Source organism: Stomoxys calcitrans, chromosome 5, assembly GCF_963082655.1.
Source record: "Stomoxys calcitrans chromosome 5, idStoCalc2.1, whole genome shotgun sequence".
In the NCBI taxonomy this organism is placed as follows: domain Eukaryota; kingdom Metazoa; phylum Arthropoda; class Insecta; order Diptera; family Muscidae; genus Stomoxys; species Stomoxys calcitrans.
Genome location: NC_081556.1, coordinates 72557379 through 72576072, shown reverse-complemented (window position 1 = coordinate 72576072; position 18694 = coordinate 72557379). Strand labels below are relative to the sequence as shown.

General features: G+C 38.8%; 1 long non-coding RNA gene across 1 annotated transcript in view; it reads right to left on the bottom strand.

The window, feature by feature from the left end:
• Positions 1-513: 513 nt before the first annotated feature.
• The window catches only part of LOC106081337 (uncharacterized), a 28995-nt gene continuing 10814 nt past the window's right edge, over positions 514-18694 (bottom strand). Inside the window, exon 2 of the long non-coding RNA XR_001220343.1 lies at positions 514-664. This is a non-coding gene — a long non-coding RNA (uncharacterized LOC106081337). The remainder of the gene's footprint in view (positions 665-18694) is intronic.

Genomic DNA, 18694 nt, shown 5'->3' with positions numbered 1-18694 from the left:
TGTTGAGATCACTGGCTTCCTTTTTCCATTTACAAAGAAAACTTCCGATCATTGAGCTCGTCTCGAAAGAAAAACAAACAAAAATTGCAAAATTTAATGATCTTCGCCCTAACAGACAAAAACTTGAAAATGAAATTAAATTTAAATATAGCATATTTATTTTAAAGTTTTGTTTCTTTGGCTCGTTTTTAATGCTAAAATCCTACGAATAAGGAAAATTTTTGACCAAATTTATTTTTAGTGTTAGCCTACTCCCGGGCTCTAGATCTGCCGCTCCATTGGAAACAGACACAGATCATCAACCGCCTAATGGATAACACTATCGTAGCTATCCTTGAGAGACTTTACATTTTTTCCGAAAAAAACCTATTACGAGACATAAAATATTCTTGCGGAGCTCAATACAAAACAAAACGGTTCAATCAAGAATATGTTTACCCTCTAATATAGGAGGAGGGCAAACAGATGTAGCTTTATATAAATCGATATGTCGATCGAAAAACCAAACAAAAATTTCAAAAATGTAAGAAATGAATTTATTGAGTAGAAACTATTACATTTCCATTTGATGGCATTATTTTTCCATAGGATATATGTACATTCTTCATCATCATCATCCACATTCGCTATTACATTTAAAGCAGGGTCACTAGATGGGCATTCACTGAAATCGAAAACAAAAGAAGAGACTTTAGATGCTATGATGTGAATGGTTTGGTATATGACAAGAACAATATTTAAAACATTTTTTTCCATTATTTTACAATAAAACCTCATTTTATTTGACAGAGATCACGACTGTAAGTAAAGGGTTATTTTTTAAGAGCTATAGGAAAGTTTTTCAAAAAAAAAAAAATTTAATGTTTGGAGATTATGGCATGCAAATGTTGACCGTGTCTGCGCCTCAAAAGTTCCATCCGCTTAGTCCAATTTTGGCATACCCTTTCCAACATTTCGCCAGGTATCTCACGAATGTCTGTCCGTCTGTCCATGATAATTTGTGTACAAAAATACAGGTCGCAACTTTCATCGGATCATCTTCATATTTGGAACATAAATTTTTTTGACGTATTTCAGATTTGGTTCTGATTTGGACATAGCTCCCATATATTTGTTTGCCCGAATCATTTATTAACCAATTCAATCGAAATTTGGATATAGCTCCAAATTTAGATATAGCTCTTTTATGAATATATCGACCGATTTTCACTTCTGGAGCCACTGCAAGCGCATTTATTGGCGAACCTGCATAAAATTTCGATGACTTCCATAATCTTATATGTATATAAAAATCAATTTGCGTTTGTTTGTAGGTTTGTTTGTGTGTTCCTTATAGACTCAGAAACGGCTGAACCGATTTTCTTGAAATTTTCACAGATGGTGCATAATGATCCCATGGTGAAAATAGGGTACTACATTGATATCTGAAGTGGGGGCGGACCCTCCCCTAATTCTCCGATACGCCAGATCTCGGAGATTGGTGGTGCGATTTAAACGAAATTTTGTGTGCTCTCATATAATACCCTAAAAATAAAAATTTGGTATCAAAATTTCGAATGGCCGCCCCACCCTAAAACCTACCAAACATATATTTAGACCAATCAAGACAATATGGGATTCAAATGAAAGATATTTAAGATAAGAAAACGTATCTGATATCCAATTGTCGAACCAAGTGTTAGGGGGACCTCCCCAACCCCAAAACACCCCCTAAATCGGACATATTTACCGACCATGGCAATATGGGACTCAAATAAAAGGTATTTGCGAGTAGAATACAAATCTAATATCCAAATATGGGTTTCTGGGAGTCCACCCCTTCCCCAAAACAACCACCAAACAGGACTTATTTACTGACAATGGGAATATTAGGCTTAAATAAAAGGTATTTAAGTGCAGAATACGAATGTGATATTAAAATATGAGACCAAGTGTTTGGGGCCGTCTCTCCCCAAAATCATCCCCCAAAGGGGACAAATTTGCGACCATAGCAATATGGGGCTCAAATATAAGGTCTTTGAGAGTAAAACATCTGATATCAATATTCGGAAAAAGTGTCTATGGGGCCACCCCACCCCTACAACACCACCCAAATAGGAAGTATTGTATTTGCTGACTATAGCAGTATGAGGCCTCCCAAGCCGGCCATGTTTGCCGACTATGGAAATATGGGCTCAAATTAAAGGTATTTGGGAGTAGACCACGTATCTGATATCAACATTAGGGACCAACTTTTTAGGGGACGTCCCACCACTATAACAACCCCCTAAGACAATTTGGGTCTTAAAGAGAGTGGAACTAAACATTTATAGTATTAAGGGCCAATACCCCAAACCGGACATATTTGCTGACTTTTGCAATAAGAAGTTTAAATGAGATTAGCAAACAAATTTGTTATCCAATTTTGAGGCCAATGGCAATATGGGGTTCAAATAAATGATATTAGATATATGAGAATAGAGCATGTTGCTGATATATTTTCCGGGCTTAGTGTTTGGGAGACCACCCCAAAACACCCCTAAATATGGCATATTTACTGACCATGTCAATGTGGAGCTTAAATGAAAGGTATTGGGGGGTAGAGCAAGAATTGATACCCATTTTCGGGACCAATGGTATTTGGTATTTAAGAGAAGAGCACGATGCTGATATTTTTTCAGGGCCAAGTGTCTCGGGGACCACCTCACCCTCGAAAACACCCCTAAATCAGACATCAAGAGAATATCGGGCTGTAATAAAGTATTTTAAGAATGGAGTACATCTTAGATCCAAACTTAAATTCGTAAACCAATAAAGATCATATGGGATTCAGATAAAAGGCGGAAATAATTATTCAAAGGATTATTTTGCTCATATAAAGTAAAAGAAGGCGCAGCGGAGCGGGCCCGGTTCGGCCAGTGTCAATAAAGTTTTGTCGAAATCGGTTCAGAGTTAGATATCGCTATATATGTTCGTCCGATTTTGAGAAATATTGCAATAAAGTCCTCATTTGTTAACCGAAATTTGACATGAAGGATTTTCTCTCGTCTCTCGACATTACTGTTGAGCTTCATGGAAATCGGATCAGATTTAGATAGAGCTCTTATATATATATATATATATATATATATATATATATCCCGATTTTAACACAGCAAGCGCATTAACCAATCTTGCCAAAATTTTGCCAACGCTTTCCTCGGCGACTACCACAATATCTGGAAAGTTTGCTCCAAATCGGTTCAGATTTGGATATAGCACCCTTATATATGTTTGTCGGTTTTTGGGTAATTGCAATAATGTTTGAATTTATCAACCGTAGTTAGTTAGGTTTCAAAATTTTACTCAAATTGTTTGCGGATTGTTCAATAACTCATCTGAAAACATCCACCAAGGTCCGTAAAAATTGGTTCAGAATTGGATATAGGTCCCACTTTGTACTTATAGGGTAGGGGTTGAGTATTATACAGTCGGCACCGTCCGACTTTGGTCCTTCCTTACTGGTTTTTTGTTTCTATTTGGGACAGAAAAGCATAACAAAAAACTTAAAAATGCTTACGCAAAATGTAGTGTCGCAAAATAACATTGAGCAGGCACAAAAATTTTATTGCAATTTTGGCTTTATAAAATAATTTTGAGGTAGGCTGTGCAAAAGTTTGTATTTAGAAAAAAAATCATTTAAATGTAGTCTTTAGAAGAATTGTTATTTAAATTTTATCTCTAAAACAATAAATACAAGGGGGAGTGTGGGTCCGGCCTGGGCTGAAGAGAATGTTAGCCTAATTTATTACAATTTTGCCTTCAGGAAAAATTGTGATCAAGTTTTGTCTTTAAAAATAATGTTAAAAAATTTAGCCTGCAGAAAAAATGTCATTAAAATTTTTACTTAAGAAAAATAATTTTAAGATGGCCCTAGTGTGATCAAAGTTTTGTCTCTGTAGAATATTATAATAACAAAATGTTGTAATTTTAAAAAGTTTTAGTAAAATTTTGTGTTAAGAATAAATTTAGTATATCTTTTTTTATAGACAAAATCATTTTGGGGGGCTTGGGCCCGAGGGCCTTCCCTGGCTACGTCTCTGATGGGAGCTATATCCAAATCTGAACCGACATAGCCCATCTGCAATCCGCAACGAGTTTCATTAATAAGAAGTCTGCGCAAAATATCAAGTAGATATCTTTATTCGTTCTACCCCTTTCGCGGTTTCGACAGACGGACGGATCGACTTAAAATGTCAAGACGATCCACAATAGTATATATATTGTGGATCGTATGGGGTAGCAGATCAATATTTCGAGTCGTTAAAAACGGAATGACTAGATTAGTATACCCTTCATTCTATGGTGGTGGGTATAACAATTTTTTGTAAGTTCAATAACTTTCCAGCATTTTTTTGTAATCACCCCATACATAGCCGATTGGCAAGCAATTAAAAATTATACATGGTGGAGGTGATCAAATTTCAATCCCCTTGGATGAGCCTCTGGACCCTAGGGTCCCCATACTACATACTTATTGGAAAACACCTCAACATTGTACAAATCTCTATCCGTTCAAAAGTTCCAGAATTATTCCCAAAATTTGTCTATCAAGCCAGGGTAGTTCTGGCTCAATAACGATCCGGCAGATGCAGTAATTTCAACTCCTTTGGAGTAAAGATTGATGCCAGAGAACACACGTCATCTGCATAACTGCCCAGCCAGACCAACTCGACTCAGACCCAGATCCCTCTGTACACACCCCATCTTAGTCGAAGATTTCCTGGATCTGGATATTAAACTGAACAACAACAACCAACCGTTCTGTCAAATAAATTAACTCTTACTCAAAGAAAGAAATAAAAATTTATAAAGAGTATCTCACACATGCAATCTCATTTTCATTTCGTGCAGCTCTAGTATATATCACAAACGATCAGAATGTCGGTTTGATTAAGTACTGCAAGGTATCGAAAATCTTTTTCTGCGTGACTCTTTAATACTTAAAATTTTGACAATTTATGTATGTATAAAACTTCTCATATGATTATCTTAGGCCAACATACATAAACACCCCACAGGATGATTGCCTGAACCACACACAAAACAACTCAAACGATTAGCATCCTGCGTTGGCATTCTTATCGCATTGCTTTCTACGTCTGCCCTTAAAAAATAGAATCCTCAGTTTAAAGATATGAACAAAAAATTGACAAATGGATAAAATTTGTTTAAAAAATACAAACACACAGGTTACCGTATTGACACTTCCAAAACTTCATTATTCAAAAAAAGGCTTATTTTTTTTGTTTGATATAATATTATATAGCTTTGTTTTTTTTTTATAAAAATTTTTTGATAATAAAAATTAAATATCGCCAACACTTTTCTATCATTGGATCTTACTGGATCAATGTTAAAAATACAAATTAATGAAACTTAAAAAAATAGTTCTTTTTCGGTTGAGGATGGATGATGAACCATTAATGGTCCTGAACCCCTTAACATGCTGTCGCAACAACCATCCCCGACAATGCAATACTAACCAAAATAATTATAGCACCGCTGAGGGAGGCAAAACCGCAAACCCCCTGCGAACTGTAACAAAATTCTAAAACCACAATTAAGTAATGTTGCACAGTGCGGTGCGGTGCACAGGAGGCCCCTTATCATTGAGCTTAAACATGAATCTGACTGCACTCATTGATATGTGAAATTTGCATTTTGCGCAGTGGAATATAAATAGATATATTTTTGAAGTTTAAAATAGTTGAATGGTTAGCGACATCATATGGAAAATTCTAAGGTCCTGGCGTCTCTTGGTGGTTGGTGGTGATTAAGTTGGTCAAAAAGTAAAAAAAAAAATTTTTTTGAATTTTTTGGACAAAACCAGTATTTCTTTAGTTTAGTCTACATTGAAAAAGTTGCTTAAATACCTGAACTTTTTCTACAAAAAAACAATATTTGTAGCCTCCACAGCCAATGTATTAAACAATGTTGATTTTAAAACCATCTTTGTTCGAAATGGGTATTTTGCATATTTTTGTAAATCGAGCAGTATTTATTTTTAGTTTTTTAAGTACACTTTTATATACAAATTTAAAAGAAAATTTTAAAACTCAATCTTTCTTATCACCAATCCAAATCATGCATCAAAATGAAAAGCGATCCACAAATGCTTTCAGACATCGGAAAATACAAAGCCTATCTTGGCAAAAATTCAAAGAAAACAAATTTAGTCGAAAATCCTCGAGACCGGAATAGATATTGTAGACATCAAGCAGACTATTTTTGAGCACTATCCAGCAAAAAAAAAGAGTTTTGGAAATCAGACCACAAATGAAGATTAGCTAGCCCGAACAAGTTTTCGATTTTCCGAGGCGGCCATCTTTAGGGGCTTTTTTAAGAGCGTTCGGTCCACCTAGGGACTAAAAATTTTGCACAATATCTCGCTGGCACTTCAGTTCTAACCATTTAAAATTTCAATGAGATAAAGACGTCCTTTCTCAAACGGCCAGCTTTTTACTAGTTTTTTTTTTGGTTGGTTTATGTCTGGTATTGTGTCCCCATCTAAGTGCCGGTGTCTGTTAGTCGTGAAAGCCGGGCAATGGCATAGGAAATGCTCTAACGTCTCATCATCTTCCCTGCATGCCATAGACCTGCTATCACTTGCCGCACCGATTTTCCGTACACAGAAAAAATTAAAAACATGGTTCAATTAATAATTTTGTACATTCAATTAAAAAATTCGCTGAAATCTGACCTACAAACGAAGTTGGATTATTGATTAAGACTTTTGTAATTTTGACACCTGATAAGCTCAAAAATCCAATGAAAGCAGTTAATACCTCAATAAACAAATTTATTTGAAGGGACTACCTTCTCTAAAATAACATTTTTATCAATTAAATAAAAGAAAATAATTGATATTTTTTGCATTAATAAAATGAATATTTATTTTATAAACTAAATTGCTGATAAAACGTGTAATATATTTCTTTAAAATATTTGTTGTTTTTTTTTTTAATTTATATTTTCTAAAAGAAAGAAGAAAAAATTGCCTTTCTTTTATGAGCCTATCTTCAATGTCGTAGATACCGTCTGTAAAAAGTATAATGAACAAAATAATTTATATACATATTGAAGTGAATCGTAATAAATACTATTGGGTTGCCTAAAAAGTAATTGAGGATTTTTTAAAAGAAAGTAAATGCATTTTTAATAAAACTTAGAAAGAACTTTAATCAAATATATAATTGCCATTTTGTTCGATAAACTTTTGCCATCTTCCTGGAAAATTTAGTATTCCACGCTCATAGAACTTCTGGCCTTTATCTGCAAAAAACTGAACCAAGTGCGATTTTATAGCCCCATCATTGCCGAAAGTTTTACCATTTAAGGAGTTCTGCAAAGATCGAAATAAATGGTAGTCTGATGGTGCAAGGTCAGGGCTATATGGTGGATGCATCAAAAGTTCCCAGCCAAGCTCACTCAGTTTTTGGCGAGTGACCAAAGATGTGTGCGGTCTAGCGTTGTCCTGGTTGAATATGACACCTTTACGATTGATCAATTCTGGTCGCTTCTCCTTAATGGCTGTATTCAATTTGTCCAATTGTTGACAGTAAACATCCGAATTAATCGTTTGGTTCCTTGGAAGCTGCTCAAAATATACCACACCCTTCCAATCCCACCAAACAGACAGCATAACCTTCTTTTGGTGGATATCAGCCTTAGAAGTGGTTTGAGCTGGTTCACCATGCTTGGACCATGATCGTTTTTGACTAACGTTGTTGTAAACAATCCATTTTTCATCTCCAGTTATGATTCGTTTTAAAAACGGGTCGAATTCATAGCGTTTAAGGTCCATATCACAAGCGTTGATTCGGTTTGTTAAATGAATTTCTTTCAATACATGTGGTACCCATATTAAAATTGACGCCAAACAAATAAATGTAAACAAAATTTCGCGCACTTTTTTTCTAAAGCAAGCTAAAAGTAACAGCTGATAACTGAAAGAAGAAATAATGCAATTACAGAGTCACAAGCCTTTGAAAAAATTTGTCAACGCCGACTATATTACTACTATATTACAGACAATTACTTTTTGGGCAACCCAATAATATCATTTTGCGCACAATACCACAAAATCTAGATCCACAGGAAGGAACACTGCATTTGTTACCTTCCGTCACCAGCGTCGTTTTCTAAGCGAATATAATTTCTTTAAGGATAATAACATATTAAAATAAAATAATACTATTTATAAATACCTCGTCAACCTTCTTCGATATGCTCAAATTTGCTTCGTTTGGAACAAGGCGTATTTAATAAGGTGGCCGCATCGGCGAATTGTTACAACAAAGCATCTTTTTTTGGGAACTTGATATGTCAAAATTTGTAAACAGGGCGAAGAAAATTCGATTCGCCTTAGCATTTAAAATTTTCGGCAAATTTGCTGCAACCAATCAGAACAAGAAGAAAGAAGTTTATTAATTTTTGAGTGTCAAGTAAGGCGTATTTATAAGGGGGTCGCATCGGCGAATTGCTATAACAAAGCATCTTTTTTGGGAACTTGATATGTCAAACTTTGTAAACAGTGCGGAGAACATTCGATTCGCCTTGACATTTAAAAATTACGACAAATTTGCTGCTACCAATCAGAGCAAGAAGAAAGAAGTTTATTAATATTTGAGTGTCAAGCAAGAAAAAACAAATTATAAAATGTTCATAATTTCCATTAGTTTCATAGGCTACCCACAAAATCACCAAGAGTGCATATTTAAATAGTAAATTCCAATTGGACTGCAATTGTTTCCAACTTCATTGGCTTGTGTCTCGATTTTAACCAGGGACCACACATCACAAATGTCAAATGCATGGTGGTGCACATGAGGATTCCTCCTGAATTGAGTTCATACTATTTTGATGGGCAGGATAGTTAGCATAGGAAAGGTTGAAACAGAAATATTGTGATTAGAGCTCAATCGCCCCAAGGACGATTTTTGTACCCCTTTTTGACACTCTTGGATAATTGCGGTATTTTCACAATATTCCGAAAGGAAGGGGTTAAAGTTTGTTGGCTACGAGTAAGACGATTTAATCTTGGTGTGTGGCCATTCAGAGTGCATGTAGTATGCTGCGAAGATTGGCCCATTGTCCTGACATTGCATCATTTGTGGGGATGAGGAGGATTTTTAGATGGTTGAGCACCTATTGTGACACTGGCCTGAAATTGCGGGGGTAGGTGCATGACTATGGGTAAATGAGCACCTTTTTCCTGTCTAAATTATTTCCAGGCACATGGACCTTTCGCCATTCTTGACTACAATAATGGCTTGAAATGGAAGTTAGGAGGGAACTTCTCCAGCCCGCCTGGCTTCCAGTATTGTCATGCATGTTGCCTCCTTATCTTCTTCATTCTAATGTCTGGGATTGTATTGCCGTAAATTTTGTCTGTGTTCTTCAGCGTTTTATGAATCTTTTTCGGGGGCGATACAATGAACCTAGTTTCCTGAGTAAAGCTAATAGCGGTTAAGGTTGTTAGACGCGTACCATTATATGACCTAAGTTTAAGAACCATAACAGCAGAAAACACAAAATCAAGTTAGAGAATTTTAAATTCGACGTTTATATTTTAATAAGGCGAATTCAAAAATGAATTGACATCAAGTTCCATTAGCTCTCCTGATGTGTCCACCTTATTAAATAAGCCATGGTGTCAAGCAAGAAATAATAAATTTAAAAAATGTTTAAAATTCCAATGAGCTCCAGAGACTTTACCCACAAAACCATCAAGATGGCAGGTTTAAATAGTTTTCATTAGGTTATTATAGCCTTAGATAGCCACCAAATGAATGCTTATGTTGATAGGCAGGATATTAACTTAAACTAACAAATGGCTCAAATAGGAAGATTGTGATAAGAGCACAATCACCACAAGGAGTAGTTGTGTACCCCTTTTTGGCCCTTGGATATCTGTGGGATTTTCAGGTCTAAGACAATCTAGCCATGTCCGTCCGTCTGTCTGTTGAAATCACGCTACAGTCTTTAAAAATAGAGAAATTTTGCACAGTTTCTTTTTTTTTTTGTCACAAGCAGGTTAATTTCGAAGATGGGCTATATCGGACTATATCTTCATATAGTCCCCATATAGACCGATCCGCCGATTTAGGGTCTTAGGCCCATAAAAGCCACATTTATTATCCAATTTTGCTGAAATTTGGGACAGGGAGTTGTGTTAGGCCAATCGATATCCTTCTTCAATTTGGATCAGATCGGTCCAGATTTGAATATAGATGCCATATAGACCGATCTCTAGATTTAAGGTCTTGGGCCAATAAAAGACGCATTTATAGTCCGATGTCGCCAAAATTTGGGACAGTGAGTTGTGTTAGGCCAATCGATATCCTTCTTCAATTTGGCCCAGATCGGCCCTGATTTGGATATAGCTGCCATATAGACCGATCTCTCGATTTAAGGTTTTGGGGCCATAAAAGGCGCATTTATAATCCGATTTCGCCGAAATTTGGGACAGTGAGTTGTGTAAGGCTCTTCGACATTTTTCTGCAATTTGGCCCAGATCGGTCCAGATTTGGATAAAGCTGCCATGTAGAGCGATATCTCGATTTAAAGTCTTGGCCCCATAAAAGGCGCATTTATAATCCGATATCACTGAAATTTTACACAGTGACTTATGTTAGGCTTTTGACATCCGTGTTGTATATGGTTCAGATCGGTTTATTTTTAAATATAGCTAGTATAGCTATAGTTATACACAATTGAACAATGACTTGTACTTATTACTATTTGGTCCAAATCGGAACATATTTCGATAGAGCTGCTATGGGGCATAAGGTATGCATTTTTCACCGGATTTTGACGAAAGGTGGTTTACATATATACCCGAGGTGGTGGGTATCCAAAAACAACAAGTAACGCCTTTTCACTTGTTGTTTTTACAATAATAAAAAGACAAAATGTTTTAATGCAACACATTTCATTTTGTTTCCGCAATTAATCGACTGAAGTAAATAATAGTTTATTTGTGGCGAAAATATCAATTTCCAATAAATTGGTTTATTGAGTTTATAACCGCTTTAATTGAATTATGCAACTTGTCACAAATGCGAATTGCTAAATCATTTATTAATAATACAAATTCGTTTATAGGACAGATTTCAGCAAAATTTGTAGTTGAATATACAAAAGTTTTAATTAAATCACGATTTCAATTTTTTTCTGTGCAAAGAGATGTTGTACTGCGCCGTGCCATTCGGACTCTGTTATAAAAGGAGGTCCCTTATCATTGAGCTCGGGCAGCACTCATTGATATGTGAAAGTTTGTCCCTATTCTTTAATTGATTGTTGATGGACAAATTTACAATAGTAGAAAAATGGAGTACAAAGAGAGGAGACGATGTTTGATACTTCCAGCAGAATCATATTTTTTTTACCCCAATAATTTTCTTATTGTCTACATAGCTCTTACCTGGTGGTAATTTTATCCTGTTCAGTAAACAAATGACAGAAATATTTCTTAGGTGTCAAATGTGATTGCGATGTTTTCGAACTAAAAGACGGCACACATCCAGTTTCCTTCTGATTTGAAGTAGAATGTTACGTGCTTCTTCAGTGTGATGCTTTTATTGAAAAAAGCGTTGCAAATTTTGCAAAAGAATTTACTCAAACTGCTATGAACAGATGAAACATGCTGACCCATACTTTTAGTTAATATTAGTTTTTGACATATTCCACACTTGCTTGTGGTTGCATCAGACTCTTGGCTGTGAAAGCGACGATGATGTACTATCATTGATCGGGCAGATCCAATGCGCGTTCCACACAGAACGCACTTGAATGGTCGTTGTTTATTTCGTTGTGGTAGTTCCCGGCTGATACGGGATGACTATGGGCGCCACACAGGCTGGAACTTTGAGCTCCGACTTGTGTGGTGCCCATCGTTATCACGGGAAGCTTAGCTGAAAGCTACCGGGCGCGTCCACAGGTTGCGGATGGTGGAAAGCTCCGTTTTTATGCGGAGTAGCTGCAAATGCGGACGCGGGCAGTCAGCGATTTTCGAGAGGAGAGTCTCAGTGAGGAGTCAGGTGGCACTGGCCCTTAACTAAATACTGAGTGCCAATGATACTCGAGATGACAAGGCGAGTTATTGGCGCCTTCAAATAACCAATGGCCAACATCAGCGTCTGTTACCAGGTTAGGGCGGCTGGCGGCGAGCGTCGGATCTTGGAGCAAGCGGCTCGCCACAACGAGGGATACATGCAATCCCACAAACCCATGCGGTTGGGGCGCTGGGCCAGTAACCCACCCCCGGAAAACATAGAACTACTATGAAAAACAAAAGAATAGTAAAAACGGACCCCCCCAACGTTGACGACCCACGCAAACGAAAAAAGGACCATTATTTGTGGATCTGCACCTGGAATGTCCGCACTCTTTATAGAGAAGGTGCAGTATACGCGCTGGCGGATGTATTAGAGAAGTACAAGGCAGACATAACCGCCTTACAGGAAGTGCGATGGACTGGGAATGGCGTCACTACAACACCAAACGGTGACGATCTATACTATAGCTGCCATAACACGAGGCATGAATTTGGCTGCGGATTTGTGGTTAGTCGAAGACTGAAACACCTAGTCTCCAGCTTTACTCCGGTGGATGAGAGGCTAGCCACAATCCGCATAAAAGCCAAATTCTTCAACATCAGTCTTATTTGTGCCCATGCCCCGAAGGAAGACAAAGACGAGCAGACCAAGGATATTTTCTACGAGCGCCTAGAGAGAGAATATGACCGCTGCCCCGCCCATGATATTAAAATCGTTCTGGGAGATTTTAATGCGAAAATAGGGAAGGAAGAAATTTTTGTACCAACAGTCAGAAAGTTTAGCCTCCACGAGATAACGTCCAGTAATGGGTTGAGGCTGATAGATTTCGCCGCGGCAAAAAACATGGTAGTTAGTAGCACCAGATTTCAACATAAAAATATCCACAAAGCCACATGGCTGTCACCCGATCAAAACACGAGAAACCAAATTGATCACGTTGTGATAGATGGAAGGCATTCATCCAGCGTGTTAGATGTACGATCGATCCGTGGAGCGAATATAGATTCGGATCACTACCTTGTTGCAGCAAAGATTCGCACCCGTTTGAACATGGCGAGGAAAGTACGATCTGACACTGCACGGAAGCTGGACATTGAAAAGCTGCAGACACAACAAATGGCAGCGGCATACTCCACTCGACTGACCCAACTGCTTGATGAAAGCACTCCTTGTTCCGATGATATAATGGCGCAGTGGCAAACTATTGCCCACTCCATGGAAAATGACGCGAAATCCGTACTTGGGTACCGAAAGCCTCCTCCAAAAAACCAATGGTACGACCAAGAGTGTCGAGATGCTACTGAAGCCATGAATGCGGCATATAGAGCAACCCTGCAATCAGTAGCAACGCGCCAGATGAAGGAGAGGTATCGGGAGAAAAGGAGAGAGGAGAAACGTCTATTCCGCAGAAAGAAAAAGGAAATGGAAAGACGTGAGTGCGAGCGAATTGAGATGTACAGGAGTCAGAATGAAGTCCGGAAATTCTACCAAAGAATTAAACACCAAACAGATGGCTTTGGTGCAGGCACATCCTCCTGCAGAGACAAAGAAGGAAATCTGGTAACTGACACAGACAACATGCTGAGGATATGGAAAGAACATTTCACCCAACTGCTAGTGTCCGATGTTGGCGGCGAAGAGGATACCGCAGAACCAATCCCTGATGATGGTATAGAATGTTTACCTCCTAGTCAGAATGAGGTCCAAGTAGCTGTAACCCGACTAAAGAACAACAAGGCAGCAGGAGCCGACGGGTTACCCGCTGAACTATTTAAGACCGGAGGCGACACGCTGATAAGGCGTATGCGTCAGCTTATCTGCGCAATCTGGCTAGAAGAACGCATACCCGATGATTGGAACCTCAGCATACTATGTCCCGTACACAAGAAAGGAGACAAGACGGAATGTGCCAACTACAGAGGAATAAGTCTCCTCCACATCGCATACAAGATACTCTCGAGCGTACTGTGTGAAAGATTAAAACCTAAAGTCAATGAGATAATTGGGCCCTATCAATGCGGTTTTAGACCTGGTAAATCCACCCTGGACCAGATATTCACACTGCGCCTAATCCTGGAAAAGACCCGAGAAGGACAAATCAACACCTACCACCTCTTTGTTGACTACAAAGTCGCCTTCGATACTCCTTTACGTTCAAAGGTATTTCAAGCCATGACTGAGTTTGGTATCCCTGCAAAATTAATAAGACTCTGCAGGATGACACTTGCTGATACGCGTTCCTCAGCCAGCCTATCGTGTGATCTCTTTAATATCCTGCAAGAGAAGATTATACGAGATGCAGAAGTGAATAGATATGGCACACTAATCACAAGAGAGCACATGCTACTTGCCTATGCCGACGATATTGATATCATAGGTCGGTCACCAGAAGTAGTAACTGCAGCCTTTGAAAGAATCGAAAGAGAGTCAGTGAAAATGGGTCTGGCATTAAATGGAGATAAGACCAAAAGGATGGTTTCAACTCCCAAAAAGCCTTGCACAACCGAGCAGATAAAGAAAATGGAGAAAGTTGGGAACCACAACTTTGAGATAGTCAGTAACTTTATCTACCTCGGCACCGCCGCAACCGAAACGAATGACACCAGTTTTGAGATAAAGCGAAAAATAATACTGGCAAACAGACAACACTGGCTAAGGACCTAAAACGATTCTTAGGAATGATTAATTTTTATCGACCTTTCTTACCACACGCTACGAGGCATCAAAGTGTGTTACAACAACTGGTAAATGGCAACAAGAAGTGCGACACAACGAAAATTGTCTGGTCTAAGGAGACAGAAGCTGCCTTCGAAGCATGTAAAGATGACATAGCTAACGCAACAATGTTAAATTACTTATCCTCAAATGGTAAATTAACTTTAACTGTCGATGCGTCAGACACAGCTGTGGGAGCTGTGCTTCACCAAATCTGCGAGGGGAAAGCAAAACCTCTTGGATTCTATTCCAAACAACTAGCCGATGCGCAGCGCAATTATAGCGCCTACGATCGAGAGCTTGCTGCTGTGTATCAAGGCGTTGAGCATTTCAAATACTTACTTGAGGGGCGAGAGTTTACAATCTTCACCGACCACAAGCCGCTCATATTCGCCTTTAAACAAAAAAGCGAAAAGGCACCACCACGAAGAGTGCGACAACTTGATTTTATAAGTCAATACTCCACCGACATTCAGCATATTCGTGGAACAGAAAATAACGTTGCAGATTGGTTGTCGCGACTCAACAGCATTGCGACGAGAGAAGTTAATTTTGAAACGATGGCTGCAGAGCAAGAGACTGACGACGAACTAAAATCTCTTCTGGAGCCAGGTAAGAATAGTTCACTGAAATTAACTTTGTTGCAAATTCCAGACACCAAACAACAACTATACTGCAATGTGGACGGCAAGCATGTACGGCCGTATGTGCCATTGAGACAAAGAGAGTTGGTTCTGAAGAAATTGCACAGCCTGTCTCACCCTGGCATTCGTGCTATGCGACGTCTTGTGATGGATCGGTATGTTTGGCCAGGCATAAGAAAAGACGTAGCCACTTTTGTACGAAGTTGCATACCGTGCCAGAGAATAAAGATTGGACGACATACAACTGCACCGCTCGAGCCATATTCTGCTGCAGATAAGCGTTTCCAGCACGTAAACATCGACTTGATTGGGCCTCTGCCGACGTCAGCAGGTAATCGTTACTGTCTTACGTGCATAGACAGATTTTCAAGGTGGCCTACGGCAATTCCAATCCCCGATATTACTGCGCACACTGTCGCAACAGCTTTCGTCAACGGCTGGATCGCTCTGTATGGTGTGCCAGAAAAAATAACTACGGATCTCGGACGGCAGTTCGTATCATCTCTCTTTGAAGAATTAACAAACACGTTTGGCATACGTCATCTTCGCACCACTGCATACCACCCGCAGGCGAATGGTATGATAGAGAGATGGCATCGCACACTCAAAAGTTCCATCAAGTGCTATGCTACAAATGATTGGTGCTTCGTTCTTCCATTGGTTCTGTTGGGACTTCGTGCTACTGTGAAACCCGACATAGGTGCCAGCCCTGCAGAGCTTCTCTACGGAACACAGCTACGGTTGCCAGGTGAATTTTTTACTCAGAGCAAAACGAAAGAGAGCCAAACAGAATTTGTTAAAAAACTTCGGCAAGCTATGAGTGAATTGCGGACTGCTAAACCGTCGTGGCATTCTACTGAGAAACCTTACATCGAACCTGAATTACAAGAATGCAAATTTGTTTTTGTACGTACGGACCGTACTCGACTACCATTTGAACCGCCATTTGAAGGCCCATTTGAGGTAGAACAACGATTCAAAAAGTATTTCGTTTTAAAGAAAGGGCTACGCAAAGAGAAGGTATCAATAGACCGATTAAAGCCAGCGCGAGTATTTTCGAACGAGACGACAAAGTCGGAAGATGTCTACCAAAGCAACAATGAGAGTCAACATAAGAAGGAAGATGCGATTGAGAGTTCCAATGCTAGCAACAACCAACCACCAGTATTGACTACACGATCGGGAAGACGAGTAAAGTTTCCTAGTTTTTACCGGTAGCGAAAAAACTACCCGGGGGGTATTGTGGCATCCACAAACCATCTCTTATTTTTCGAATTGTACTTTCAGTTACATTTATCTTTCTTAGTACATTTTGTTACATCAATGAAGTAGTAATATGCAACACAGAAATATCACATTTATTTGTTTATGTATAAGTGCTATAACATTCCACTACATTTAATATCGTACTTTATGATAGTCATGTAAAATAATAAAATGGAGTTTTCTCGACTAGTAGTAGTTAAGAGTTGATAGAAACAACGTGTTTCATTTATTGGGTTTGGAGTTCGATCGACCTAACCTCTACACTTGGTTCAGCTCACGTCCACTACACTACTTTGGACTAAGTAAGCAGTTTAGAAACAAGGCCACCTCTCAACAGACGAAGACTACACTTTACAAGACACTGATACTACCCGTGCTGTTATATGGTTCTGAAGCATGGGTACTTGTGAAAGCAGATGAGGCAGTGCTTGGAGTATTTGAGAGAAAGATTCTTCGTAAAATATATGGACCAGTTTGCGTTAACGGAGAATATAGGCGACGTATGAACCACGAGCTGTATGACGACGATAGCATAGTTACACGCATCAAAATACAACGGTTGCGTTGGCTAGGTCATGTTGTCAGAATGAATGAAGAAGCTCCAGCAAAGAAGACTTTTGAAGGCAAACACGGTGGTACACGCAAATCGTGAAGACCAAAAGCCCGATGAAAAGATCAAGTGGTGGGAGACACCTCGAAACTTGGTGTCAGGGATTTTAGAATGAGCGCAGAAGATCGAGGCGCTTGGAACGCTATTCTACGTTCGGCTAGTGGAAGAAATATTCTGTCATAGCCAAATAAAGTAAAGTAAGTTCTTCTCTAGTTTATACCCCTGACAACATATTTCTGAAATTGAGATCATCCAGATGATTATGTTTTGTCAGCAAGTGTATGTCCATTTCCATGTCATTGCCAGGAACTGCCATTTTGCATAGCGTACATGGGGTAACATCTGATTTTGGGCGAAGTGTGATGTTTCCTCATATGCATTTTCATTGCAGGTATTGAGGTTATGTGGACACTACATATCTCACACTCTGCAGGAAGAGAGGTAGTCATTGGTATAGGAATGCTAACATGTTTCCTCTGGTGTTCCTCCAAATGTAGAATCGTCTCAAAGGTATTATCAAAGTAGTTACAGCGATAACTGCAAATTTCATCATTAGTGCATAGCAAGACTTTGTTTGCATTTATTTCAAGCGATCCTAAAAATAGAACACATATATTGATTGTGAATAGAAACCAAATAGTACGGCACATTTGATTATGTATATGCAAATTGGATTAAATTTAAACAAAACGACTTTTCGTTTTAAATGTTATCTATTCTAATTTCACACCTCTATTCTTATTTCGCTCTTCAAAGAAAAATATCCGTATCTAGGAATAGATACTACCTATTACCTTTTGGAGTAGGCTAAAAATGGACTCCAAAAACCCAACAGCTGAGACCGTAGCATGTTGTTCTTGCCTCCTATAGGCGTGGGTCCCTTGGCACCTGTAGTCGAAAATAATGCTTCAAGCGCACAACTAGTCGTCAGACCAATTAATGAGGAAGAGACGGATAAACCAGAGGGATGCACAGTTCGTCCCCAGCCTTTAAGTAAAGGTGGGTTTTAATAATGTAAATTAACTTTACCTACCTCGGTACCGCCGTAACCGAAACGAATGACAGTAGTTTTGAAATTAAGCGAAGAATAACACTGGCAAACAAATGCTACTTTGGACTAAGTAAGCAGTTTAGAAACAAGGCCACCTCCCGACAGACGAAGATTACACTATACAAGACACTGATACTACCCGTGCTGTTATATGGTTCTGAGGCATGGGTACTTGTGAAAGGAGATGAGGCAGTGCTTGGAGTATTTGAGAGAAAGATTCTTCGTAAAATATATGGACCAGTTTGCGATAATGGAGAATATAGGCGACGTATGAACCACGAGCTGTATGAGCTGTATGACGACGATAGCATAGTTACACCCATCAAAA